Here is a 27,611-nt window from a genome sequence, read left to right as displayed (position 1 = left end):
GTGGCATTGTCATGCTGGAGGGTCATGTCAGGATGAGCCTGCAGGAAGGGTACCACATGAGGGAGGAGGATATCTTCCTGTAACACGCAGCGTTGAGACTGCCTGCAATGACGACAAGCTCAGTCATTGCTTTCGATGACGGACCCTCCACCTCCAAATCGATCCCGCTCCAGAGTACAGGCCTCGGTATAACGCTCATTCCTTCGATGATAAACGCAAATCTGAACATCACCCCCGGCGAGACAAAACCGCAATTCGTCAGTGAAGAGCACTTTTTGCCAGTCCTGTCTGGTCCAGCTACGGTGGGTTTGTGCCCACCGGTGAGGTCTGGTGAGGACCTGCCTTACAACAGGCCCACAAGCCCTTAGTCCTGCCTCTCTCAGCCTATTGCGGACAGTCTGAGCACTGATGGCGGGATTGTGTGTTCCTGGTGTAACCCTGGCAGTTGTTGTTGCCATCCTGTACCTGTCATGCAGGTGTGATGTTCAGATGTACCGATCCTGTGCAGGTGTTGTTACATGTGGTCTGCCACTGCGAGGATGATCAGCTGTTTGTCCTGTCTCCCTATAGCGCTGTCTTAGGTGTCTCACAGTACAGACATTGCAATGTATTGCCCTGGACATCTGCAGTCCTCATGCCTCCTTGCAGCACGCCTAAGGCACATTCACGCAAATGAGCAGGGACCCTGGGCATCTTTATTTTTATTTTTTTCAGAGTCTGTCTAAAGGCCTCTTTAGTGTCCTAAGTTTTCATAAGTGACCTTAAAATTGCCTACTGTCTGTAAGCTGTTAGTGTTTTAACGACTGTTCCACAGGTGCATGTTCATTAATTGTTTATGGTTCATTGAACAAGCATGGGAAACAGTGTTTAAATCCTTTACAATGAAGATATGTCAAGTTAATTTGTAAAAATCCAAATATCTTTGAAAGACGGGGTCCTGAAAAAGAGAAGTTTCTTTTTTTTTTGCTGAGTTTGTCTTATGTTTCTTCCCAGGCTTTTGTCAATGCTCAGAACCAGCTGACGCTGCCCTACCTGGACCGCTGTGAGGTGCGGGACCTGTTCAAGGAGCGCATGACTGAGCTCTATGACTACCCCAAATACAGCTGCCCCTTCAAGAGGGGGAGCAGGTGAGAGGAGAGAATGAAAGAAAGGGAGACTTGAGGCGGTACTTGGAGGTTTTGGACTTTTCTCAATTTGTCTTTCTGTGATTCCTCACATCCTATCTGCCTCATTCTCAACTGTAGTGGAGGAGGAGGTCCAAGCTTCCTCCTCATGTACCTTCTGGTCCAATGCATTTTGAGAAGGAAGCAAGGAGAGAGGACTTGGGGCAAGATTAATTGAGGATGAGCCAAAATCTAGCCTTCCCTAAAGATGGAGACTGTTGTCTTTTGGGTAGTTTAGTTCCTTGGCTTTGTGCTGACACTATCCCCCGCTGCAGGTATTTCCATTTCTACAACACTGGCCTCCAGAACCAGAGTGTAATGTATGTTCAGGAGAGTCTAGAGGCAGAGCCCACGGTCTTCTTGGACCCAAACACCTTCTCTGAGGACGGGACTGTCGCTTTACGAGGTGGGGGATGGAGACAAGGTCAGTCAATGCTCATTATGATGTAGAATATCGTCCTGTTTGTAATACTGTAATACTTCCTTCATGAAGGTGCGTTTCTGACATCACGTTCTACTGTACTGAACAGCCTAGAATCTACCAGTATACTGTATCAGCCTTTACACTGCACTGGCATGTTTAGACATCTACCACAGTGGAACCGTGCTGGAAAGGACCATGTGAAAGGAAAGGGAAATTCTAAGCCAGTACAGCTCGTGTTGGCACTAAAATACAGTAACTACTAGAACCTGCCAATGATGTGTATATAAACACAATTTTTATTTTATTTATATTTACAATGCATTCTAAATGAACATATTCATCACTATTCACAATGCATACTAAATGAACATATTCATCACTATTCACAATGCATACTAAATGAACATATTCATCACTATTCACAATGCATACTAAATGAACATATTCATCACTATTCACAATGCATTCTAAATGAACATATTCATCACTATTCACAATGCATACTAAATGAACATATTCATCACTATTCACAATGCATTCTAAATGAACATATTCATCACTATTCACAATGCATTCTAAATGAACATATTCATCACTATTCACAATGCATTCTAAATGAACATATTCATCACTATTCACAATGCATTCTAAATGAACATATTCATCACTATTCACAATGCATACTAAATGAACATATTCATCACTATTCACAATGCATTCTAAATGAACATATTCATCACTATTCACAATGCATTCTAAATTAACATATTCATCACTATTCACAATGCATTCTAAATGAACATATTCATCACTATTCACAATGCATTCTAAATGAACATATTCATCACTATTCACAATGCATTCTAAATGAACATATTCATCACTATTCACAATGCATACTAAATGAACATATTCATCACTATTCACAATGCATTCTAAATGAACATATTCATCACTATTCACAATGCATACTAAATGAACATATTCATCACTATTCACAATGCATACTAAATGAACATATTCATCACTATTCACAATGCATTCTAAATGAACATATTCATCACTATTCACAATGCATTCTAAATGAACATATTCATCACTATTCACAATGCATTCTAAATGAACATATTCATCACTATTCACAATGCATACTAAATGAACATATTCATCACTATTCACAATGCATTCTAAATGAACATATTCATCACTATTCACAATGCATACTAAATGAACATATTCATCACTATTCACAATGCATTCTAAATGAACATATTCATCACTATTCACAATGCATTCTAAATGAACATATTCATCACTATTCACAATGCATTCTAAATGAACATATTCATCACTATTCACAATGCATTCTAAATGAACATATTCATCACTATTCACAATGCATTCTAAATGAACATATTCATCACTATTCACAATGCATACTAAATGAACATATTCATCACTATTCACAATGCATACTAAATGAACATATTCATCACTATTCACAATGCATACTAAATGAACATATTCATCACTATTCACAATGCATTCTAAATGAACATATTCATCACTATTCACAATGCATACTAAATGAACATATTCATCACTATTCACAATGCATTCTAAATGAACATATTCATCACTATTCACAATGCATTCTAAATGAACATATTCATCACTATTCACAATGCATACTAAATGAACATATTCATCACTATTCACAATGCATACTAAATGAACATATTCATCACTATTCACAATGCATACTAAATGAACATATTCATCACTATTCACAATGCATTCTAAATGAACATATTCATCACTATTCACAATGCATTCTAAATGAACATATTCATCACTATTCACAATGCATACTAAATGAACATATTCATCACTATTCACAATGCATTCTAAATGAACATATTCATCACTATTCACAATGCATTCTAAATGAACATATTCATCACTATTCACAATGCATTCTAAATGAACATATTCATCACTATTCACAATGCATTCTAAATGAACATATTCATCACTATTCACAATGCATTCTAAATGAACATATTCATCACTATTCACAATGCATTCTAAATGAACATATTCATCACTATTCACAATGCATTCTAAATGAACATATTCATCACTATTCACAATGCATACTAAATGAACATATTCATCACTATTCACAATGCATACTAAATGAACATATTCATCACTATTCACAATGCATTCTAAATGAACATATTCATCACTATTCACAATGCATTCTAAATGAACATATTCATCACTATTCACAATGCATTCTAAATGAACATATTCATCACTATTCACAATGCATTCTAAATGAACATATTCATCACTATTCACAATGCATACTAAATGAACATATTCATCACTATTCACAATGCATTCTAAATGAACATATTCATCACTATTCACAATGCATTCTAAATGAACATATTCATCACTATTCACAATGCATACTAAATTAACATATTCATCACTATTCACAATGCATTCTAAATGAACATATTCATCACTATTCACAATGCATTCTAAATGAACATATTCATCACTATTCACAATGCATACTAAATGAACATATTCATCACTATTCACAATGCATTCTAAATGAACATATTCATCACTATTCACAATGCATTCTAAATGAACATATTCATCACTATTCACAATGCATACTAAATTAACATATTCATCACTATTCACAATGCATTCTAAATGAACATATTCATCACTATTCACAATGCATTCTAAATGAACATATTCATCACTATTCACAATGCATACTAAATTAACATATTCATCACTATTCACAATGCATACTAAATTAACATATTCATCACTATTCACAATGCATTCTAAATGAACATATTCATCACTATTCACAATGCATTCTAAATGAACATATTCATCACTATTCACAATGCATACTAAATTAACATATTCATCACTATTCACAATGCATTCTAAATGAACATATTCATCACTATTCACAATGCATACTAAATGAACATATTCATCACTATTCACAATGCATTCTAAATTAACATATTCATCACTATTCACAATGCATACTAAATGAACATATTCATCACTATTCACAATGCATACTAAATGAACATATTCATCACTATTCACAATGCATTCTAAATGAACATATTCATCACTATTCACAATGCATTCTAAATGAACATATTCATCACTATTCACAATGCATTCTAAATGAACATATTCATCACTATTCACAATGCATACTAAATGAACATATTCATCACTATTCACAATGCATTCTAAATGAACATATTCATCACTATTCACAATGCATTCTAAATGAATATATTCAACACTATTCACAATGTAAATAACGTGAATGGTTCCTTTGACCATGCGCTACTTGTGTCCCTCAGGTTATGCTTTCTCAGAGGACGGCGAGTACCTGGCATATGGCACCAGCGCCAGCGGCTCTGATTGGGTGGAGATGCACTTCCTGCGGGTGGAGGGGGCCGTGGCCCTAAATGACCGGCTGGAGAGGGTGAAGTACAGCTGCATGTCCTGGACCCATGACGGCAAGGGCCTCTTCTACAACTCCTACCCCAAGCAGGAGGGCAAAAGTGACGGTGAGGGGATGTTTGGATATTTAGAGGGGAACTAGTTTGTTCCATTTAGTTTTAGTTAAATGTATGTACACATTACTCTCCTCCTCTAGGCACTGAGACGTCCACCAGCCTGCACCAGAAGCTCTACTTCCACGTGTTGGGGACCCCCCAGTCTCAGGACTGCCTGTGTGCCGAGTTCCCCGACCACCCTAAGTGGATGAGTAGGGTCGAGGTACGCTGCTGGACTTGGCTAGACACTGACCAGACCGGGACTTGACTGTCTCATATCTCTTAGACAATGCAGAAATGGTTCTTATCTTTAGTCCAAGTACCATTTTGAGGAGACATAACGTGTATCCTAATATCTATCGTTCTCCTGAAGTCTGTACTTTGTGAGTGAGTTTCCACCATCTGTGTTACACCAGTCTTCTCCCTTTATGTCCATAGAGGGAAGTGGACAGCACAGAATCTGACTTGTAGTTCCTGTCTTATGTCCCTGATATTTAGAATCCTGATTATAGTGTCGTAATGCCTCTAGTCATCAGTGTAGGTTTCTGGTTGATTAGCGCTAGCGGCACAGTGTTGTATTAGCATTCTGAAAGGTGTCCGTGTGCGATCTCACTCCAGGTGTCAGATGACGGGCGCTACGTACTGCTGTCCATCAGGAAGGGCTGTGACCCGGTCAACCGGCTGTGGTACTGTGACCTTCAAACCACTCTTCAGGGTATCACAGGTACCATGCACACCACAACCTAATCAGATCAGTCTTTCTCTTTAGTCTCCTTAATGCATAATCACCATCCACTGACCGGCCACCATATTTGTTGTAGGGCATAAGCTTTGACTTGATGTGTTATCAAGAACATCCACTATAGATTGTGAATCTCTTGTATTGTCAATGTCTTGTGTTGTGAATAGGGTTGTGGCGATCATGACATCTCATGGTGTCAGTCTCATGGTGTCAGTCTCAACAGTCTCATGGTAATTGACTGTTAATTAACATTGTCACATTTAACAACTCCTTGCTTCCACAGACCTTTGGAACATCTACATTTGAAAAAGTCTAAGAAATCCATTATTTTAGACAGGTCTAAAGAAACATGATATGAAGAACATTTCAGAAGGACCGACGAGCATACCCTGAGTTGTCCTTATGTTAGGTCTGGCTATGCCAAATGGCTGTAGGCTACACTAGTTAATTTAGCAGACAAGATTTGCTTAGAATTCTGTGGCATCTGGGCCTCCTGAGTGACGCAGTGGTCTAAGGGACTGCATCGCAGTGCTAGCTGTGCTACTAGAAATCCTGGGTGGGGGGCGGCGCACAATTGGCCCAGCGTTGTCCGGGTTAGGGAGGGTTTGGCCGACAGGGATGTTCTTGTCCCATCGCGCTCTAGCGACTCCTGTGGCGCAGTGCACTCTGACACAGTCAGCCAGGTGTACTGTGTTTTTTCTGACACATTGGTGCGGCTGACTTCCAGGTTAAGCGGGCATTATGTCAAGAAGCAGTGCGGATTGTTTGTGTTTCGGAGGATGCACAGCTCTCGACATTCGCCTCTTCAGAGTCCGTATGGGAGTTGCAACGATGGGACAAGATTGTAATTACCAATTGGATACCATGAAATTGGGGAGAAGAAAATCGAATGGCCCATTATCATGCCTCGAAACAGGGGCAGCGGAAAATAATCAGTCATCTATGCACTGAAATAGCAAATGGAGGACGTTTTTCCTGTGGTTAATTTTCATTCCAGCCAGGTAGGCAATACTCCTGTTGTAAAGAGAAGCAATAGGCTTAATATTAGGAAAGTTGATAAATCATATAGAAGGCTTAGCCTATATAAAGCCTCCATTTAAAAAGAGCATCCCATCGGCTATCTCTGTTTTCTCACACAATTGCATAGTCTATAAAAATGTTGCGCAACATGAGCTCATGCTTGAAGTGTTTGATCAGATTTTCGGGGGGCGGCAGGTAGCCTAGTAGTTAGAGCGTTGGACTTATAAGATCGAATCTCTGAGTTGACAAGGTAAATGTCTGTCGTTCTGCCCCTGTGAACAAGGCAGTTAACCCACTGTTCCTAGGCCGTCATTAAAAATAAGAATTTGTTTTTGACTGACTTGCCTAGTTAAATAAAGGTACATTTTTTTATTTTATTAATTGATGTCAGAGTGATTAGAGGGACAATAGAGTGCTGAGTACCAGGCAGTTAGCAAGTTTGGTAGGTTACTAAGCACCATCAGCAGCATCAGAGCTTGGAGAAGCCTAATTAACGTGACTAAACGGTCACGTGGAATTTGACTGCCTTCATGACTCGTGACTGCCGTTTTGGCGGACATACGGTCACTGTAACAGCCCTAGTTGTGACTGTCTTGTGACTGTCTTGTGACTGTCTTGTGACTGTCTTGTGTTGTGTCTTGTGTTGTGTCTTGTGTTGTGTCTTGTGTTGTGACTGTCTTGTGACTGTCTTGTGTTGTGACTGTTGTGTTGTGACTGTTGTGTTGTGACTGTTGTGTTGTGACTGTCTTGTGTTGTGACTCTTGTGTTGTGACTGTCTTGTGTTGTGACTGTCTTGTGTTGTGACTGTCTTGCGTTGTGACTGTGTTTTGACTGTCTTGCGTTGTGACTGTCTTGGATGGCCCTCCCCATGTGTTGCCTTAGTAAGAGTATTTGTTTAGTTGACTAGCTTAGTTGAAGATCCCAAGTTATCTCTCTCCCTCCAGGCCTGTTGCCGTGGGTGAAGCTGATAGACAACTTTGATGCGGAGTACGAGTATGTGACCAACGAGGGCACAGTGTTCACCTTCAAGACCAACCTGGTGGCCCCGCGTTACCGTCTCATCAACATCGATTTCGCCCAGCCCGCCCAGGCCAACTGGAAGGAGCTCATCCCCAGCACGACAAGGACGTCATCGGTAGGTCACAGACTGAATGAAAGGAGAGGGTTTTACCAACATAATATGCTAACTTTATAGCTCTACAACAAGAATATCCACAAAAAAGGAAAAAGCAATGTCCACTGTTTTCTGCTCTCAATAAGTAATGTTTTAGAATAGCTAAAGGTGAATTGGATAATTTGGTAATCACTTTTTGTGATAATTTAGATAATCACTTTTTGGCAGTAGGAGCAAACAGTGAAGACATGCTGTGCCTGAATTCAAAATGTATTTTCTCACCCATCTACACACAATACCCCATAATAACAAAGTGAAAACATGTATACATTTATTGCTAATTTATTGAAAATGAAATGCATAAATATCTCATTGACATTAGTATTCACACCCCTTCGCTATGCACTCCTAATTAATCTCAGGTGCATCCAATTTCTTTTGATCATCACAATGTCACTACATCTTGATTGGAGTCCACCTGTGACCAATTAATGGACATGATTTAGAAAGACAAACACCTGTCTATATAAGGTCACACAGTGGACAATGCACGTCAGAGCAGAATCGATACCATGAAGTCCACTGAACTGTCTGTAGATCACAATATAGAATTGTGATGCGGGTATAAAACGACCCTAACCCAAGAGCACATCATTGGGGAATGAAAGAAATATGGAACTGCCTGGTCGGACGGCCAGCTCTAAACTGAGCAACCGGGCAAGAAGGAACTTGGTCAGGGAGGTGACCAAGAACCCAATGAACACTCTGACAGAACTACGGAGTTCTTTGGCTGAGATGGGAGAACCTGCCAGAAGGATAAGTCTCAACAGCACTTCACCAATCTGGACGTTATGGGAGAGTGACCAGATGGAAGCCACTCCTGAGAAAGGCACATGACGGCATGCCTGGAGTTTGCAAAAAGGCACGTGAAAGACCGAGCATAAGGCAAAACATTCTGTGGTCTAATGAGCTAAAAAAAATGGAAACTATTTGGCCTAATTGCAAACCGCTCTGGAGGACAACAGGCACAGCACCTTGCCTGTCTAACACCATCCCTATTGTGAAGCATGGTGGTGAATGGAGCCAAATCCTTGATGAGAACCTGCTTCAGTGTGCAAACAACCTTAGACTGCGGCGAAGTTTTACGTTCCAACAGGACAATGACCCCAAGCATACAGGCTTCAGGACAAGAATGTGAAAGTCTTTTGAGTGGCCCAGCCAATGCCAAGACTTGAAAATCTGTTTAAAAAAATACCTTAAGATTGATGTTCACCATCGCTCCCCATCTAATTTAAGATGATGAGCGGAAGAAAATCCCAGACTCCAGATGTGCAACCCAAGACGGCTCAACGCTGATGCAGACATACCCAAGACGGCTCAAAGCTGATGCAGACATACCCAAGACGGCTCAAAGCTGATGCAGACATACCCAAGACGGCTCAAAGCTGATGCTGATGCAGACATACCCAAGACGGCTCAAAGCTGATGCAGACATACCCAAAGACGGCTCAAAGCTGATGCAGACATAACCAAAGACGGCTCAAAGCTGATGCAGACATACCCAAGACGGCTCAAAGCTGATGCAGACACACCCAAGACGGCTCAAAGCTGATGCAGACACACCCAAGACGGCTCAAAGCTGATGCAGACACACCCAAGACGGCTCAAAGCTGATGCAGACACACCCAAGACGGCTCAAAGCTGATGCAGACACACCCAAGACGGCTCAAAGCTGATGCAGACACACCCAAGACGGCTCAAAGCTGATGCAGACACACCCAAGACGGCTCAAAGCTGATGCAGACACACCCAAGACGGCTCAAAGCTGATGCAGACACACCCAAGACGGCTCAAAGCTGATGCAGACACACCCAAGACGGCTCAAAGCTGATGCAGACACACCCAAGACGGCTCAAAGCTGATGCAGACACACCCAAAGACGGCTCAAAGCTGATGCAGACACACCCAAAGACGGCTCAAAGCTGATGCAGACACACCCAAAGACGGCTCAAAGCTGATGCAGACATACCCAAGACGGCTCAAAGCTGATGCAGACACACCAAAGACGGCTCAAAGCTGATGCAGACACACCCAAGACGGCTCAAAGCTGTAATCGCTGCCAAAGGTGCTTCTGCAAAGTATTGACTCGGGTGTGAATACTTATGTAAATGAGATTTCTGTATTTAATTTTCAATAACATTTCTAAAAACATGTCAGTATGGGGTATTGTGTGTAGATGGGTGAGATGGATTAAATACCTTTTTGAATTCAGGTTGTAAACACAATGACATGTGGATTAAGTCAAGGGGTATGAATATTTTCTGAAGGCTCTGTAACAGTTATTATTTACAGTTGGTTTAAAGCAGGTCCTAACAGGAAATAACATCCATATTCTGTCTAGGAATACTCTGTCTAGGTGATCATGGTTTTTAAACTTTTAGATTGACTAACCCCCATCTTGCACTCCCCCTCTCTAGTGTTTGCCACCTGTACCTACAACAGCCTCCTCTTTGTGTGTTTCCTGCACGACGTGAAGAACGTGCTGAAGATGTACCGTCTGAGCTCGGGGGAGGAGCTCAGGACCTTCTCTCTGGACGTGGGCTCTGTGGTGGGCTTCACCGGACGCAAGAGAGACTCTGAGATCTTCTACTACTTCACCTCCTTTCTGTCGCCAGGTATCAGAGACAGACGTGTGGCGTCATGGGGGCAGACGTGTGGCGTCATGGGGGCAGACGTGTGGCGTCATGGGGGCAGACGTGTGGCGTCATGGGGGCAGACGTGTGGCGTCATGGGGGCAGACGTGTGGCGTCATGGGGGCAGACGTGTGGCGTCATGGGGGCAGACGTGTGGCGTCATGGGGGCAGACGTGTGGCGTCATGGGGCAGACGTGTGGCGTCATGGGGGCAGACGTGTGGCGTCATGGGGGCAGACGTGTGGCGTCATGGGGGCAGACGTGTGGCGTCATGGGGGCAGACGTGTGGCGTCATGGGGGCAGACGTGTGGCGTCATTGGGGCAGACGTGTGGCGTCATTGGGGCAGACGTATGGGGGCAGACGTATGGGGGCAGACGTATGGGGGCAGACGTATGGGGGCAGACGTATGGGGGCAGACGTATGGGGGCAGACATATGGGGGCAGAGGTGCGGCGTCATGGGGGCAGAGGTGCGGCGTCATGGGGGCAGAGGTGCGGCGTCATGGCACACACAAACTCTGTGATGGGCTTCACTGGACGGACACAAGAGGGAATTAGAGGGAGACGTGGATACATGAATGCATGAATGCTGGCATGGGCACACGCACGCACGCACGCACGCACGCATTCACAAATGCACACACACAGACACTCAAACTTTCAACAACTCCACCTCTTTCCCGCCGCCAGGTGTCTCTCATGCTGTCAAGACAGTCTCATACAGGTTCTTGCAGGAGTCTGTATGGATCTTCTATCATACTGCAGTGAAACAGTGACAAGTCAATGACCTGTCCTCTCTCTTTGTCCTGTTGTCCAGCCATCATCTACCACTGTGACCTGAACCAAGGAGCCCCTGCAACCCCACGTGTTCCGCGAGGTCAGCGTCAAAGGCTTTGACCCCTCCGACTACCAAACCTCTCAGGTAAGATACCTACCTACAACTGACTCAAAAACAAACAAAAAAAATGTCATGTTCGATTCTGTTCTTTTTTCCCCTGCATTCTGAACAGCCAAAAAGCCCATGGAATCAGATATTTCAAACCACCTTTGTAGGTGGCTTGAAATCAGATACAAATCTTATTTTTGGTAACGTGACTTATCTGAAGTGGTTTGTAGACTGTTTTTCGGCATATCTCTCTCGTTTCTTACTGGCTACTCCGTTGACAGTTTGATAAGAACGTGTGGTAGTCAATTAGCTTGTTAATTGTTTACCAACAAATGTTATCTTTATTAAACTAGGCAAGTCAGTTAAGAACAAATTCTTATTTTCAATGACGGCCTAGGAACAGTGGGTTAACTGCCTGTTCAGGGGCAGAACGACAGATTTGTACCTTGTCAACTCGGGGTTTGAACTTGCAACTTTCCGGTTACTAGACCAACGCACTAACCACTAACCACTAGGCTACCCTGCCGCCCCTCCACTCTAACCACTAGGCTACCCTGCCGCCCCTCCACTCTAACCACTAGGCTACCCTGCCGCCCTCCACTCTAACCACTAGGCTACCCTGCCGCCCCTCCACTCTAACCACTAGGCTACCCTGCCGCCCACCACTCTAACCACTAGGCTACCCTGCCGCCCTCCACTCTAACCACTAGGCTACCCTGCCGCCCCTCCACTCTAACCACTAGGCTACCCTGCCGCCCCTCCACTCTAACCACTAGGCTACCCTGCCGCCCCTCCACTCTAACCACTAGGCTACCCTGCCGCCCCTCCACTCTAACCACTAGGCTACCCTGCCGCCCCTCCACTCTAACCACTAGGCTACCCTGCCGCCCCTCCACTCTAACCACTAGGCTACCCTGCCGCCCCTCCACTCTAACCACTAGGCTACCCTGCCGCCCCTCCACTCTAACCACTAGGCTACCCTGCCGCCCCTCCACTCTAACCACTAGGCTACCCTGCCGCCCCTCCACTCTAACCACTAGGCTACCCTGCCGCCCCTCCACTCTAACCACTAGGCTACCCTGCCGCCCCTCCACTCTAACCACTAGGCTACCCTGCCGCCCCTCCACTCTAACCACTAGGCTACCCTGCCGCCCCTCCACTCTAACCACTAGGCTATCCTGCCGCCCCTCCACTCTAACCACTAGGCTACCCTGCCGCCCCTCCACTCTAACCACTAGGCTATCCTGCCGCCCTCCACTCTAACCACTAGGCTACCCTGCCGCCCCTCCACTCTAACCACTAGGCTACCCTGCCGCCCCTCCACTCTAACCACTAGGCTACCCTGCCGCCCCTCCACTCTAACCACTAGGCTACCCTGCCGCCCCAGATTAGTGAACGCTCTAGACAACTAAACAGCTACCTAGCTAGTTGACTGCTGTAACTAGACAAAAATAACTTATTTGGATTATATTTTGCGGCTTTTAAAGTGTTCTCAATTTGTCGGGGCATGGGAGTGGGAGTACAAGGTGCCAGGCGTTCCACAGGGATGCTGGCCCATGTTGACTCCAATGCTTCCCATATGCTTCATGTTGGCTGGATGTCCATTGGGTGGTGGACCATTCTTGATACACACAGGAAACTATTGAGCATGAAAAACCCAGCAGCATTGCAGTTCTTGACACACACCGGTGTGTCCTTCTGTAGCTCAGTTGGTAGAGCATGGCGCTTGTAACGCCAGGGTAGTGGGTTCGATCCCCGGGACCACCCATACGTAGAATGTATGCACACATGACTGTAAGTCGCTTTGGATAAAAGCGTCTGCTAAATGGCATATATTATATTATTATATTATTATTATATATATAATACCATACCCTGTTCAAAGGCCCTTTTGTCTTGCCTATTCACACTCTGAATGGCAGACATACACAATCCATGTCTCAGTTGTCTCGAGGCTTAACAATCCTTCTTTAACCTGTCTCCTCTTCATCTACACTGATTGATGTGGATTGAACAAGTGACATCAATAAGGGATCATAGCTTTCACCTGGATTCACCTGGTCAATTCTGTCATGGAAAGAGCATGAGTTCCTACTGTTGTGGACACTACATTCATGCTATACAAATTAAAAAGAAAGTTGCACCTTCGTCTGTCCTTGCGGTGGATATGTTTGACCAATTTTTAGGCTAAAGATGAAACACTGGTCAAATATATTGACAGGAAGGAGCGATGAGTATGCCAATAGATTTTTCTTATGTATAGTTTTATCTTCTGTTGTTCAGCACCTCTCCTAAAAGGTCTTCTTTATTTAGATGGTTATCTATACTAATACAAAACCACCAGATTTGACTGATACCATCTTTGTGTTTTCACACCAACAAGCACCTGTATCTGTGTGTCCAGGTATTCTACCCAAGTAAGGACGGCACAGAGATCCCCATGTTCATTGTCCATAAGAAGGGCCTGAAGCTGGACGGCTCTCACCCTGCCTTCCTCTTCGGCTATGGAGGGTTCAACTTCTCAATCACTCCCAGCTACAGGTACCACCACCAGGTCACTTCCCCCAGCTACAGGTACCACCACTACCAGGTCACTTCCCCCAGCTACAGGTACCACCACCACCAGGTCACTTCCCCCAGCTACAGGTACCACTACCAGGTCACTTCCCCCAGCTACAGGTACCACCACCAGGTCACTCCCCCCAGCTACAGGTACCACCACCAACCACCAGATCACTCCCCCCAGCTACAGGTACCACCACCAGGTCACTTCCCCCAGCTACAGGTACCACCACCAGGTCACTCCCCCCAGCTACAGGTACCACCACCACCACCAGGTCACTTCCCCCAGCTACAGGTACCACCACCAGCAGGTCACTTCCCCCAGCTACAGGTACCACCACCAGGTCACTCCCCCAGCTACAGGTACCACCACCAGCAGGTCACTTCCCCCATCTACAGGTACCACCACCAGGTCACTCCCCCCAGCTACAGGTATCACCACCACCAGGTCACTCCCCCCAGCTACAGGTACCACCACCACCAGATCACTCCCCCCAGCTACAGGTCCCTCCACCAGGTCACTCCCCCAAGCTACAGGTACCACCACCAGGTCACTTCCCCCAGCTACAGGTACCACCACCAGGTCACTTCCCCCAGCTACAGGTACCACCACCACCAGGTCACTTCCCCCAGCTACAGGTACCACCACCAGCAGGTCACTTCCCCCAGCTACAGGTACCACCACCAGCAGGTCACTTCCCCCAGCTACAGGTACCACCAGCAGGTCACTTCCCCCAGCTACAGGTACCACCACCAGGTCACTCCCCCCAGCTACAGGTACCACCACCAGCAGGTCACTTCCCCCAGCTACAGGTACCACCACCAGGTCACTTTCCCCAGCTACAGGTACCACCACCAGGTCACTCCCCCAGCTACAGGTACCACCACCAGCAGGTCACTTCCCCCAGCTACAGGTACCACCAGCAGGTCACTTACCCCAGCTACAGGTAGCACCACCAGCTCACTCCCCCCAGCTACAGGTACCACCACCAGCTTACTCCCCCCAGCTACAGGTACCACCACCAGGTCACTCCCCCAGCTACAGGTACCACCACCAGGTCACTCCCCCCAGCTACAGGTACCACCACCAGGTCACTCCCCCAGCTACAGGTACCACCACCAGGTCACTTCCCCCAGCTACAGGTACCACCACCAGGTCACTTCCCCCAGCTACAGGTACCACCACCACCAGGTCACTCCCCCCAGCTACAGGTACCACCACCAGGTCACTCCCCCCAGCTACAGGTACCACCACCAGCAGGTCACTTCCCCCATCTACAGGTATCACCACCACCAGGTCACTCCCCCCAGCTACAGGTACCACCACCACCAGATCACTCCCCCAGCTACAGGTACCTCCACCAGGTCACTCCCCCCAGCTACAGGTACCACCACCAGCAGGTCACTTCCCCCAGCTACAGGTACCACCACCAGCAGGTCACTTCCCCCAGCTACAGGTACCACCACCAGCAGGTCACTTCCCCCAGCTACAGGTACCACCACCAGCAGGTCACTTCCCCCAGCTACAGGTACCACCAGCAGGTCACTTCCCCCAGCTACAGGTACCACCACCAGGTCACTCCCCCAGCTACAGGTACCACTACCAGGTCACTTCCCCCAGCTACAGGTACCACCACCACCAGGTCACTCCCCCCAGCTACAGGTACCACCACCAGCAGGTCACTTCCCCCAGCTACAGGTACCACCACCAGCAGGTCACTTCCCCCAGCTACAGGTACCACCACCAGCAGGTCACTTCCCCCAGATACAGGTACCACCAGGTCACTCCCCCCAGCTACAGGTACCACCACCAGGTCACTCCCCCAGCTACAGGTACCACCACCAGGTCACTCCCCCAGCTACAGGTACCACCACCAGGTCACTCCCCCCAGCTACAGGTACCACCACCAGGTCACTTCCCCCAGCTACAGGTACCACCACCAGCAGGTCACTTCCCCAGCTACAGGTACCACCACCAGCAGGTCACTTCCCCCAGCTACAGGTACCACCAGCAAGTCACTTCCCCCAGCTACAGGTACCACCAGCAGGTCACTTCCCCCAGCTACAGGTACCACCACCAGGTCACTTCCCCCAGCTACAGGTACCACCACCAGGTCACTCCCCCCAGCTACAGGTACCACCACCAGCAGGTCACTCCCCCAGCTACAGGTACCACCACCAGCAGGTCACTCCCCCAGCTACAGGTACCACCACCAGCAGGTCACTCCCCCCAGCTACAGGTACCACCACCAGCAGGTCACTTCCCCCAGCTACAGGTACCACCACCAGCAGGTCACTTCCCCCAGCTACAGGTACCACCACCAGCAGGTCACTTCCCCCAGCTACAGGTACCACCACCAGGTCACTCCCCCAGCTACAGGTACCACCACCAGGTCACTCCCCCAGCTACAGGTACCACCACCAGGTCACTCCCCCAGCTACAGGTACCACCACCAGGTCACTCCCCCAGCTACAGGTACCACCACCAGGTCACTCCCCCAGCTACAGGTACCACCACCAGGTCACTCCCCCCAGCTACAGGTACCACCACCAGGTCACTCCCCCCAGCTACAGGTACCACCACCAGGTCACTTCCCCCAGCTACAGGTACCACCACCAGCAGGTCACTTCCCCCAGCTACAGGTACCACCACCAGCAGGTCACTTCCCCCAGCTACAGGTACCACCACCAGCAGGTCACTTCCCCCAGCTACAGGTACCACCACCAGCAGGTCACTTCCCCCAGCTACAGGTACCACCACCAGCAGGTCACTTCCCCCAGCTACAGGTACCACCACCAGCAGGTCACTTCCCCCAGCTACAGGTACCGCCACCAGGTCACTCCCCCCAGCTACAGGTACCACCACCAGCAGGTCACTTCCCCCAGCTACAGGTACCGCCACCAGCAGGTCACTTCCCCCAGCTACAGGTACCACCACCAGCAGGTCACTTCCCCCGGCTACAGGTACCACCACCAGCAGGTCACTTCCCCCAGATACAGGTACCACCAGGTCACTCCCCCAGCTACAGGTACCACCACCAGGTCACTCCCCCAGCTACAGGTACCACCACCAGGTCACTCCCCCAGCTACAGGTACCACCACCAGGTCACTCCCCCCAGCTACAGGTACCACCAGCAGGTCACTTCCCCCAGCTACAGGTACCACCACCAGGTCACTCCCCCAGCTACAGGTACCACCAGCAGGTCACTTCCCCCAGCTACAGGTACCACCACCAGGTCACTCCCCCCAGCTACAGGTACCACCACCAGGTCACTCCCCCAGCTACAGGTACCACCACCAGGTCACTCCCCCCATCTACAGGTACCACCACCAGGTCACTTCCCCCAGCTACAGGTACCACCACCAGCAGGTCACTTCCCCCAGCTACAGGTACCACCACCAGGTCACTCCCCCCAGCTACAGGTACCACCACCAGGTCACTCCCCCCAGCTACAGGTACCACCACCAGGTCACTCCCCCCATCTACAGGTACCACCTCCAGGTCACTTCCCCCAGCTACAGGTACCACCACCAGCAGGTCACTTCCCCCAGCTACAGGTACCACCACCAGGTCACTCCCCCCAGCTACAGGTACCACCACCAGGTCACTTCCCCCAGCTACAGGTACCACCACCAGGTCACTCCTCCCAGCTACAGGTACCACCACCAGGTCACTTCCCCCAGCTACAGGTACCACCACCAGCAGGTCACTTCCCCCAGCTACAGGTACCACCAGCAGGTCACTTCCCCCCAGCTACAGGTACCACCACCAGGTCACTTCCCCCAGCTACAGGTACCACCACCAGGTTACTCCCCCCAGCTACAGGTACCACCACCAGCAGGTCACTTCCCCCAGCTACAGGTACCACCACCAGCAGGTCACTCCCCCCAGCTACAGGTACCACCACCATCAGGTCACTTCCCCCAGCTACAGGTACCACCACCAGCTCACTCCTCCCAGCTACAGGTACCACCACCAGGTCACTCCCCCAGCTACAGGTACCACCACCAGGTCACTCCCCCCAGCTACAGGTACCACCACCAGGTCACTCCCCCCAGCTACAGGTACCACCACCAGGTCACTTCCCCCAGCTACAGGTACCACCACCAGCAGGTCACTTCCCCCAGCTACAGGTACCACCACCAGCAGGTCACTTCCCCAGGTACCACCACCAGCAGGTCACTTCCCCCAGCTACAGGTACCACCAGCAGGTCACTTCCCCCAGCTACAGGTACCACCAGCAGGTCACTCCCCCCAGCTACAGGTACCACCACCAGGTCACTCCCCCCAGCTACAGGTACCACCACCAGCAGGTCACTTCCCCCAGCTACAGGTACCACCAGCAGGTCACTTCCCCCAGCTACAGGTACCACCACCACCAGGTCACTCCCCCAGCTACAGGTACCACCACCACCATGGTCACTCCCCAGCTACAGGTACCACCACCTGGTCACTCCCCCAGCTACAGGTACCACCACCAGGTCACTCCCCCCAGCTACAGGTACCACCACCAGGTCACTCCCCCCAGCTACAGGTACCACCACCAGGTCACTCCCCCAGCTACAGGTACCACCACCAGGTCACTCCCCCAGCTACAGGTACCACCACCAGGTCACTTCCCCCAGGTACCACCACCAGGTCACTTCCCCCAGGTACCAACACCAGGTCACTTCCCCCAGGTACCACCACCAGGTCACTTCCCCCAGCTACAGGTACCACCACCACCAGGTCACTTCCCCCAGCTACAGGTACCACCACCAGCAGGTCACTTCCCCCAGCTACAGGTACCACCACCAGCAGGTCACTTCTCCCAGCTACAGGTACCACCACCAGCAGGTCACTTCCCCCATCTACAGGTACCACCACCAGCAGGTCACTTCCCCCATCTACAGGTACCACCACCAGCAGGTCACTTCCCCCATCTACAGGTACCACCACCAGCAGGTCACTTCCCCATCTACAGGTACCACCACCAGCAGGTCACTTCCCCCAGCTACAGGTACCACCACCAGCAGGTCACTTCCCCAGCTACAGGTACCACCACCAGCAGGTCACTTCCCCCATCTACAGGTACCACCACCAGCAGGTCACTTCCCCAGCTACAGGTACCACCACCAGCAGGTCACTTCCCCAGCTACAGGTACCACCACCAGCAGGTCACTTCCCCCAGCTACAGGTACCACCACCAGCAGGTCACTTCCCCCAGCTACAGGTACCACCACCAGCAGGTCACTTCCCCCAGCTACAGGTACCACCACCAGGTCACTCCCCCCATCTACAGGTACCACCTCCAGGTCACTTCCCCCAGCTACAGGTACCACCACCAGCAGGTCACTTCCCCCAGCTACAGGTACCACCACCAGGTCACTCCCCCCAGCTACAGGTACCACCACCAGGTCACTTCCCCCAGCTACAGGTACCACCACCAGGTCACTCCTCCCAGCTACAGGTACCATCACCAGGTCACTTCCCCCCAGCTACAGGTACCACCACCAGCAGGTCACTTCCCCCCAGCTACAGGTACCACCAGCAGGTCACTTCCCCCCAGCTACAGGTACCACCACCAGGTCACTTCCCCCAGCTACAGGTACCACCACCAGGTTACTCCCCCAGCTACAGGTACCACCACCAGCAGGTCACTTCCCCCAGCTACAGGTACCACCACCAGCAGGTCACTTCCCCCAGCTACAGGTACCACCACCAGCAGGTCACTTCCCCCAGCTACAGGTACCACCACCAGCTCACTCCTCCCAGCTACAGGTACCACCACCAGGTCACTCCCCCCAGCTACAGGTACCACCACCAGGTCACTCCCCCAGCTACAGGTACCACCACCAGGTCACTCCCCCAGCTACAGGTACCACCACCAGGTCACTTCCCCAGCTACAGGTACCACCACCAGCAGGTCACTTCCCCCAGCTACAGGTACCACCACCAGCAGGTCACTTCCCCCAGGTACCACCACCAGCAGGTCACTTCCCCCAGCTACAGGTACCACCAGCAGGTCACTTCCCCCAGCTACAGGTACCACCAGCAGGTCACTCCCCAGCTACAGGTACCACCACCAGGTCACTCCCCCAGCTACAGGTACCACCACCAGCAGGTCACTTCCCCCAGCTACAGGTACCACCAGCAGGTCACTTCCCCCAGCTACAGGTACCACCACCACCAGGTCACTCCCCCCAGCTACAGGTACCACCACCACCATGGTCACTCCCCCCAGCTACAGGTACCACCACCTGGTCACTCCCCCAGCTACAGGTACCACCACCAGGTCACTTCCCCCAGCTACAGGTACCACCACCAGGTCACTCCCCCCAGCTACAGGTACCACCACCAGGTCACTCCCCCAGCTACAGGTACCACCACCAGGTCACTCCCCCCAGCTACAGGTACCACCACCAGGTCACTTCCCCCAGGTACCACCACCAGGTCACTTCCCCCAGGTACCAACACCAGGTCACTTCCCCCAGCTACAGGTACCACCACCACCAGGTCACTTCCCCCAGCTACAGGTACCACCACCACCAGGTCACTTCCCCCAGCTACAGGTACCACCACCAGCAGGTCACTTCTCCCAGCTACAGGTACCACCACCAGCAGGTCACTTCTCCCAGCTACAGGTACCACCACCAGCAGGTCACTTCCCCCATCTACAGGTACCACCACCAGCAGGTCACTTCCCCCATCTACAGGTACCACCACCAGCAGGTCACTTCCCCATCTACAGGTACCACCACCAGCAGGTCACTTCCCCATCTACAGGTACCACCACCAGCAGGTCACTTCCCCCAGCTACAGGTACCACCACCAGCAGGTCACTTCCCCCAGCTACAGGTACCACCACCAGCAGGTCACTTCCCCCATCTACAGGTACCACCACCAGCAGGTCACTTCCCCCAGCTACAGGTACCACCACCAGCAGGTCACTTCCCCCAGCTACAGGTACCACCACCAGCAGGTCACTTCCCCCAGCTACAGGTACCACCACCAGCAGGTCACTTCCCCCAGCTACAGGTACCACCACCAGCAGGTCACTTCCCCCAGCTACAGGTTCCACCACCAGCAGGTCACTTTACAACAAGCTTGTGACTTCAAACTTGTTTGATGGATTTGCTATTTGTTTAGGTTGTATTTCAGATTATTTTGTGTCCAATAGAAATTAATGGTAAATAATGTATTGTCACTTTTATTGTACATAAGAATATAGTTGGTTTCTTAATACTTCTACATTAATGTGGATGCTACCATGATGACGGATCATCCTTAATAAATCGGGAATAATGGTGAGTGAGGAAGTTAGACGCACAAATATCATACCCCTAAGACATACCAACCTCACAAGCTTTATGGAATCATTGCTTGGGGTGGGGGAAGACTATGTACAAAGAGTGAAGTAATTTCTTAACAGTTCACCCGATAGGAATGAAAATACCTGCAAATAAAGCTGACAGTCTGGATTTGAAGTGATACAATGACTGAGGTTAAAGTGCTGGAGTACAGAGCTCAGCAACAACAAAAATACTTCACTGTGTCCCAATAATTATGGATGGCACTGTGTATCATTTGACTTTTAGGGCTATTTAAGATAACATTATTTGCAGGCACAATTGTTATATATAGCACCATTTTTCAAATGAGTATCTTGTCTTGGCTCTTCTACATTATGCTTTGTATCTACCTGGACTTGTTTGGACTGAGGAAAGGAAGTAAGGTGATGTTCAGACTGAAATAAAGGAAGTAAGGTGATGTTCAGACTGAGGAAAGGAAGTAAGGTGATGTTCAGACTCAATAAAGGAAGTAAGGTGATGTTCAGACTCAATAGAGGAAGTAAGGTGATGTTCAGACTCAATAAAGGAAGTAAGGTGATGTTCAGACTGAAATAAATGAAGTAAGGTGATGTTCAGACTGAAATAAATGAAGTAAGGTGATGTTCAGACTCGATAAAGGAAGTGAGGTGATGTTCAGACTCGATAAAGGAAGTGAGGTGATGTTCAGACTCGATAAAGGAAGTGAGGTGATGTTCAGACTGAAATAAAGGAAGTGAGGTGATGTTCAGACTGAAATAAAGGAAGTGAGGTGATGTTCAGACTGAAATAAAGGAAGTAAGGTGATGTTCAGACTGAAATAAAGGAAGTAAGGTGATGTTCAGACTGAAATAAAGGAAGTAAGGTGATGTTCAATGTTGTTTCCCAGTGTATCACGGCTGATCTTTGTCCGACACATGGGAGGAGTCCTGGCTGTGGCCAACATCAGAGGAGGGGGGGAGTACGGAGAGACCTGGCACAAAGGTAACAAATCAAATTTATTTATATAGCCCTTCTTACATCAGCTGATATCTCAAAGTGCTGTACAGAAACCCAGCCTAAAACCCCAAACAGCAAGCAATGCAGGTGTAGAAGCACGGTGGCTAGGAAAAACTCCCTAGAAAGGCCATAACCTAGGAAGAAACCCAGAGAGGAACCAGGCTATGAGGGGCCAGTCCTCTTCTGGCTGTGCCGGGTGGAGATTATAACCGAACATAACCAAAATGTTCATAAATGACCAGCATGGTCAAATAATAATAATCAGTGGTTGTCGAGGGTGCAACAAGTCAGCACCTCGGGAGTAAATGTCGGCTTTTCATAGCCGGTCATTCAGAGTATCTCTACTGCTCCTGCTGTCTCTAGCGAGTTGAAAACAGCAGGTCTGGGACAGGTGGCACGTCCGGTGAACAGGTCAGGGTTCCATAGCCGCAGGCAGAACAGTTGAAACTGGAGCAGCAGCACGGCCAGGTAGACTGGGCACAGCATGGAATCATCAGGCCAGGTAGTCCTGAGGCATGGTCCTAGGGCTCAGGTCCTCTGAGAGAGAGAAATAAAGAAAGATAATTAGAGAGAGCATACTTAAATTCACACAGGACACCGGATAAGACAGGAGAAATACTCCAGCGTAAATACTGGAGGCTGAGACAGATGATATCCCCGGACAGGGCCAAACAGGCAGGATATAACCCCACCCACTTTGCCAAAGCACAGCCCCCACACCACTAGAGGGATATCTTCAACCACCAACTTACCAGCCTGAGACAAGGCCGAGTATAGCCCACAAAGATCTCTACCATGGCACAACCCAAGGGGGGTCGCCAACCCAGACCGGAAGACCATGTCAGCGACTCAACCCACTCAAGTGACGCACCCCTCTTAGGGACGGTATGAAAGAGCCCCAGTAAGCCAGTGACTCAGCCCCTGTAATAGGGTTAGAAGCAGAGAATCCCAGTGGAAAGAGGGGAACTGGCCAGGCAGAGACAGCAAGGGCGGTTCGTTGCTCCAGAGCCTTTCCGTTCACCTTCACACTCCTGGGTCAGACTACACTCAATCATATGACCTACTGAAGAGATGAGTCTTCAGTAAAGACTTAAAGGTTGAGACCAAGTCTGCGTCTCTCACATGGGTAGGCAGACCGTTCCTAATTATTGAGCTTTATAGGAGAAACGCCTGCCTCCAGCGGTTTGCTTAGAAATTCTAGGGACAATTAGGAGGCCTGCGTCTTGTGACCGTAGTGTACGTGTAGGTATGTACGGCAGGACCAAAACGGAAAGATAGGTAGGAGCAAGCCCATGTAATGCTTTGTAGGTTAGCAATAAAACCTTGAAATCAGCCCTCGCTTTGACAGGAAGCCAGTGTAGAGAGGCTAGCACTGGAGTAATATGATCACATTTTTTGGTACTAGTCAGGATTCTTGCAGCCATATTTGGCACTAACTGAAGTTTATTTAGTGCTTTATCCGGGTAGCCGGAAAGTAGAGCATTGCAGTAGTCTAACCTTCTGTAGCTCAGTTGGTAGAGCATGGCGCTTGTAACGCCAGGGTAGTGGGTTCGATCCCCGGGACCACCCATACGTAGAATGTATGCACACATGACTGTAAGTCGCTTTGGATAAAAGCGTCTGCTAAATGGCATATATTATTATTATATTATGGATTAATTTTTCTGCATTTTTGGACAAAGTTTCTGATTTTTGCAATGTTACGGAGATGGAAAAAAGCTGTCCTTGAAACAGTATTGATATGTTCATCTAAAGAGAGATCAGGGTCCAGAGTAACGCCGAGGTCCTTCAGTTTTATTTGAGACGACTGTACAACCATCAAGATTAATTGTCAGATTCAACAGAAGATCTCTTTGTTTCTTGGGACTTAGAACAAGTTTAAAAGAAGGAATTTTGCAGCCATCCACTTCCTTATGTCTGAAACACAGGCAACTAGCGAGGGCAATTTTGGGGCTTCACCATGTTTCATTGAAATGTATAGCTGTGTGTCATCCGCATAGCAGTGAAAGTTAACATTATGTTTTCAAATGACATCCCCAAGAGGTAAAATATAGTGAAAACAATAGTGTTCCTAAAACGGAACCTCGAGGAACACTGAAATGTACAGTTGATTTGTCAGAGGACAAACCATTCAGAGACAAACTGATATCTTTCCGACAGATAAGATCTAAATGAGGCCAGAACCTGTCCGTGTAGACCAATTTGGGTTTTCGATCTCTCCAAAAGTAACACACATTGCCCCTCTCAACTCAATTCCCTCTGTGTTTTATAAATTTTTACACACACACACTCACACATTGATCTCTCTCTTGTGTTTTTCTCCAGCGGGCATGCTGGCCAAAAAGCAAAACTGCTTCACAGACTTCCAGTGTGCAGCAGAGTACCTCATCAAGGAGGGCTATTCATCCCCCTCCAAACTCACCATCAACGGAGGGTCCAACGGGGGCCTGCTCGTGGGTACGTTGCGGAATAACGACATCCCTTTTTATTGTTGATGCTTTTAGTCATTGACCTGAAAACCATCCCTGACACTTTCCTAAGCTAACAGTTCCTTGTTGACATCGGAATGTCTGTCTGTATATACAGCGGTTTTGTCTTACTGTCTTTGTGTGTTTATCTCCTTACCTGTGTGTCTGTGTGTCTCTTGCTGCCTGATAACGTGTATCTGTCCCGCCCTCTGCCCCACAGCAGCGTGTGTGAACCAGCGGCCAGAGCTGTTCGGGCTGTGCCGTGGCCCGGGTGGGCGTCATGGACATGCTCAAGTTCCACAAGTTCACCATCGGCCACGCCTGGACCACTGACTTCGGCTGCTGTGAGGTCAAGGAGCAGTTTGACTGGCTCATCAAGTGAGTGCTAGTGCTACACTTCCCTAAGCCTAGCCTGGTTCCAGATACGTTTAGCTTTGTAGCCAACTTCTATGGTGGTTGTCATGCCAGTAACCATAGGTGTTCGTTACACAGCACAAACAAATCTGGAACCTGGAACATTTAGCCTGTTTGGGATATTAACATTAATCTTTCAGTATTCCGGAACCACGTCAAATGCATGTTAAGTTCTTTCCAAGGCTTGATTTAGTGTAATCCCAAAAGTGCAAATGTCAAGTGCAGCTATTTGACATACAGTGCATTCGGAAAGTATTCAGACCCCTGGACTTTCTCCACATTTTGCCTTCTTCTAAAATGTATTAAATAAAAACATGTCCTCATCAATCTACACAGAATACCCTATTATGACAAAGCGAAAACAGGTTTAGAATTTTTTGCAAATGTTTTAAAAATACACCTTATTTACATAAATATTCAGACCCTATGAGACTCTAAATTGAGCTCAGGTGCATCCATTTTCCATTGATCATCCTTGATGTTTCTACAACTTGATTGGAGTCCACATGTGATAAATTGATTGGACATGATTTTGAAAGGCTCACACCTGTCTATATAAGGTCCTGCAGTTGACAGTGCCTGTCAGAGCAAAAATCAAGCCATGATGTTGAAGGAATTGTTTGTGAGCGCCGAGACATGATTGTGTCGAGGCACAGATCTGGGGAAGGGTACCAAAACAGTTCTGCAGCATTGAAGGTCCAAGAACACAGTGGCCTCCATCAGTGTTAAATGGAACAAGTTTGGAACCACCAAGACTCTTCCTAGAGCTGGCCACCTACCCAAACTGAGTAATCGGGGAAGAAGGGCCTTGGTCAGGGAGGTGACCAAGAACCTGATGGTCACTCTGACAGAGCTCCAGAGTTCCTCTGTGGAGATGGGAGAACCTTCCAGAAGGGCAACCATCTCTGCAGCACTCCACCAATCAGGCATTTATGGTAGAGTAGCCAGACGGAAGCTACTCCTTAGTAAAAGGCACTTGACAGCCCGCTTGGAGTTTGCCAAAAGGCAAATAAAAACTCTTAGACCATGAGGAACAAGATTCTCTGGTGAAACCAAGATTGAACTCTTTGGTCTGAATGCCAAACGTCATGTCTGGAGGAAACCTGGCATCATCCCTACAGTGAAGCATGTTAGTGGCAGCATCATGGTCTGGGAATGTTTTTCAGTGGCAGGTACTTGGAGACGAGTCAGAATCCAGAGAAAGATCAACGGAGCAAAGTTCAGAGATCCTTGACGAAAACCTTCTCCCGAGCGCTCAGGACCTCCAACTGAGGGTGAAGGTTTACCATCCAACTGGACAACGACCCAAAGCACACAGCCAAGACAATGCAGAAATGGCTTCAGGACAGGTCTCTGAATGTCCTTGAGTGGCTCAGCCAGAGCCCGGACTTGAAACCGATCAAACCTCTCTGGAGAGACCTGAAAATAGCTGTGCAGCGACGCTCTCCATCCAACCTGACAGAGCTTGAGGAAGATCTGCAGAAAAGAATGGGAGAAACTCCCCAAATACAGGTGTGCCAAGCTTGTAGCGTCATACCCAAGAAGAATTGAGGCTGCAGTCGCTGCCAAAGGTGCTTCAACAAAGTCCTGAGTAAAGGGGCTGAATAGTTATGTAAATGTATTATTTCAGTTTTCAGTTTTTTTTTTTTTCAATACATTTGCAAAAATGTATAAACTGTTTTTGCTTTGTCATTATGGGCTATTGTGTGTAGATTTTTATTTTATTTTTTAAGTTCATCAATTTGAGAATAAGGCTGTGAAGTAACCATGTGAAAAATGTCAAGGTGTGTGAATACTTGAGGATTGCACTGTATCTATTTGCTCCGTGTTTGGTGTATTAAAACCTGTACACAATACTTTCACCGTACATCATCGTCCCTGAAGAAATCTCCTCTTCTCCCTCCAGGTACTCCCCGCTCCACAACGTACGCGTGCCCGAGGGTGAGTGTGTCCAGTACCCTGCTGTCCTCCTCCTCACGGGTGACCACGATGACTGCGTGGTCCCCCTACACTCCCTGAAGTACATCGCCACACTGCAGCACGTGGTGGGCCGTTGGTCGGGTCAGAGCAATCCACTGTTCATCCACGTGGACACAAAGTCGGGCCACGGCGCCGGAAAGCCCACCAGAAAGGTCATCCAGGAGGTGGCCGACACGTACGCCTTCATCGCCCGCTGCCTCAGCCTCTTTGTGC

The 27,611-nt window shown here is 48.5% G+C and overlaps 2 long non-coding RNA genes and 1 pseudogene across 2 annotated transcripts; all 3 read left to right on the top strand.

The window, feature by feature from the left end:
• Positions 1-56: 56 nt before the first annotated feature.
• Positions 57-27,607, top strand: LOC127906137 (prolyl endopeptidase-like; annotated as a pseudogene).
• Positions 14,670-20,252, top strand: LOC127919342 (uncharacterized). The gene is made up of 3 exons (XR_008102641.1): positions 14,670-14,985; positions 19,971-20,003; positions 20,199-20,252. It is a non-coding gene; the product is annotated as an uncharacterized LOC127919342 (long non-coding RNA).
• Positions 15,347-17,732, top strand: LOC127919343 (uncharacterized). The gene is made up of 3 exons (XR_008102642.1): positions 15,347-15,473; positions 16,737-16,835; positions 17,620-17,732. It is a non-coding gene; the product is annotated as an uncharacterized LOC127919343 (long non-coding RNA).
• Positions 27,608-27,611: the final 4 nt, after the last annotated feature.

The sequence above is a fragment of the Oncorhynchus keta genome, unplaced genomic scaffold (genome assembly GCF_023373465.1).
Source record: "Oncorhynchus keta strain PuntledgeMale-10-30-2019 unplaced genomic scaffold, Oket_V2 Un_contig_16417_pilon_pilon, whole genome shotgun sequence".
In the NCBI taxonomy this organism is placed as follows: domain Eukaryota; kingdom Metazoa; phylum Chordata; class Actinopteri; order Salmoniformes; family Salmonidae; genus Oncorhynchus; species Oncorhynchus keta.
The sequence above is the reverse complement of the archived record's forward strand: the minus strand, read 5'-3'. Positions and strand labels throughout refer to the sequence as shown.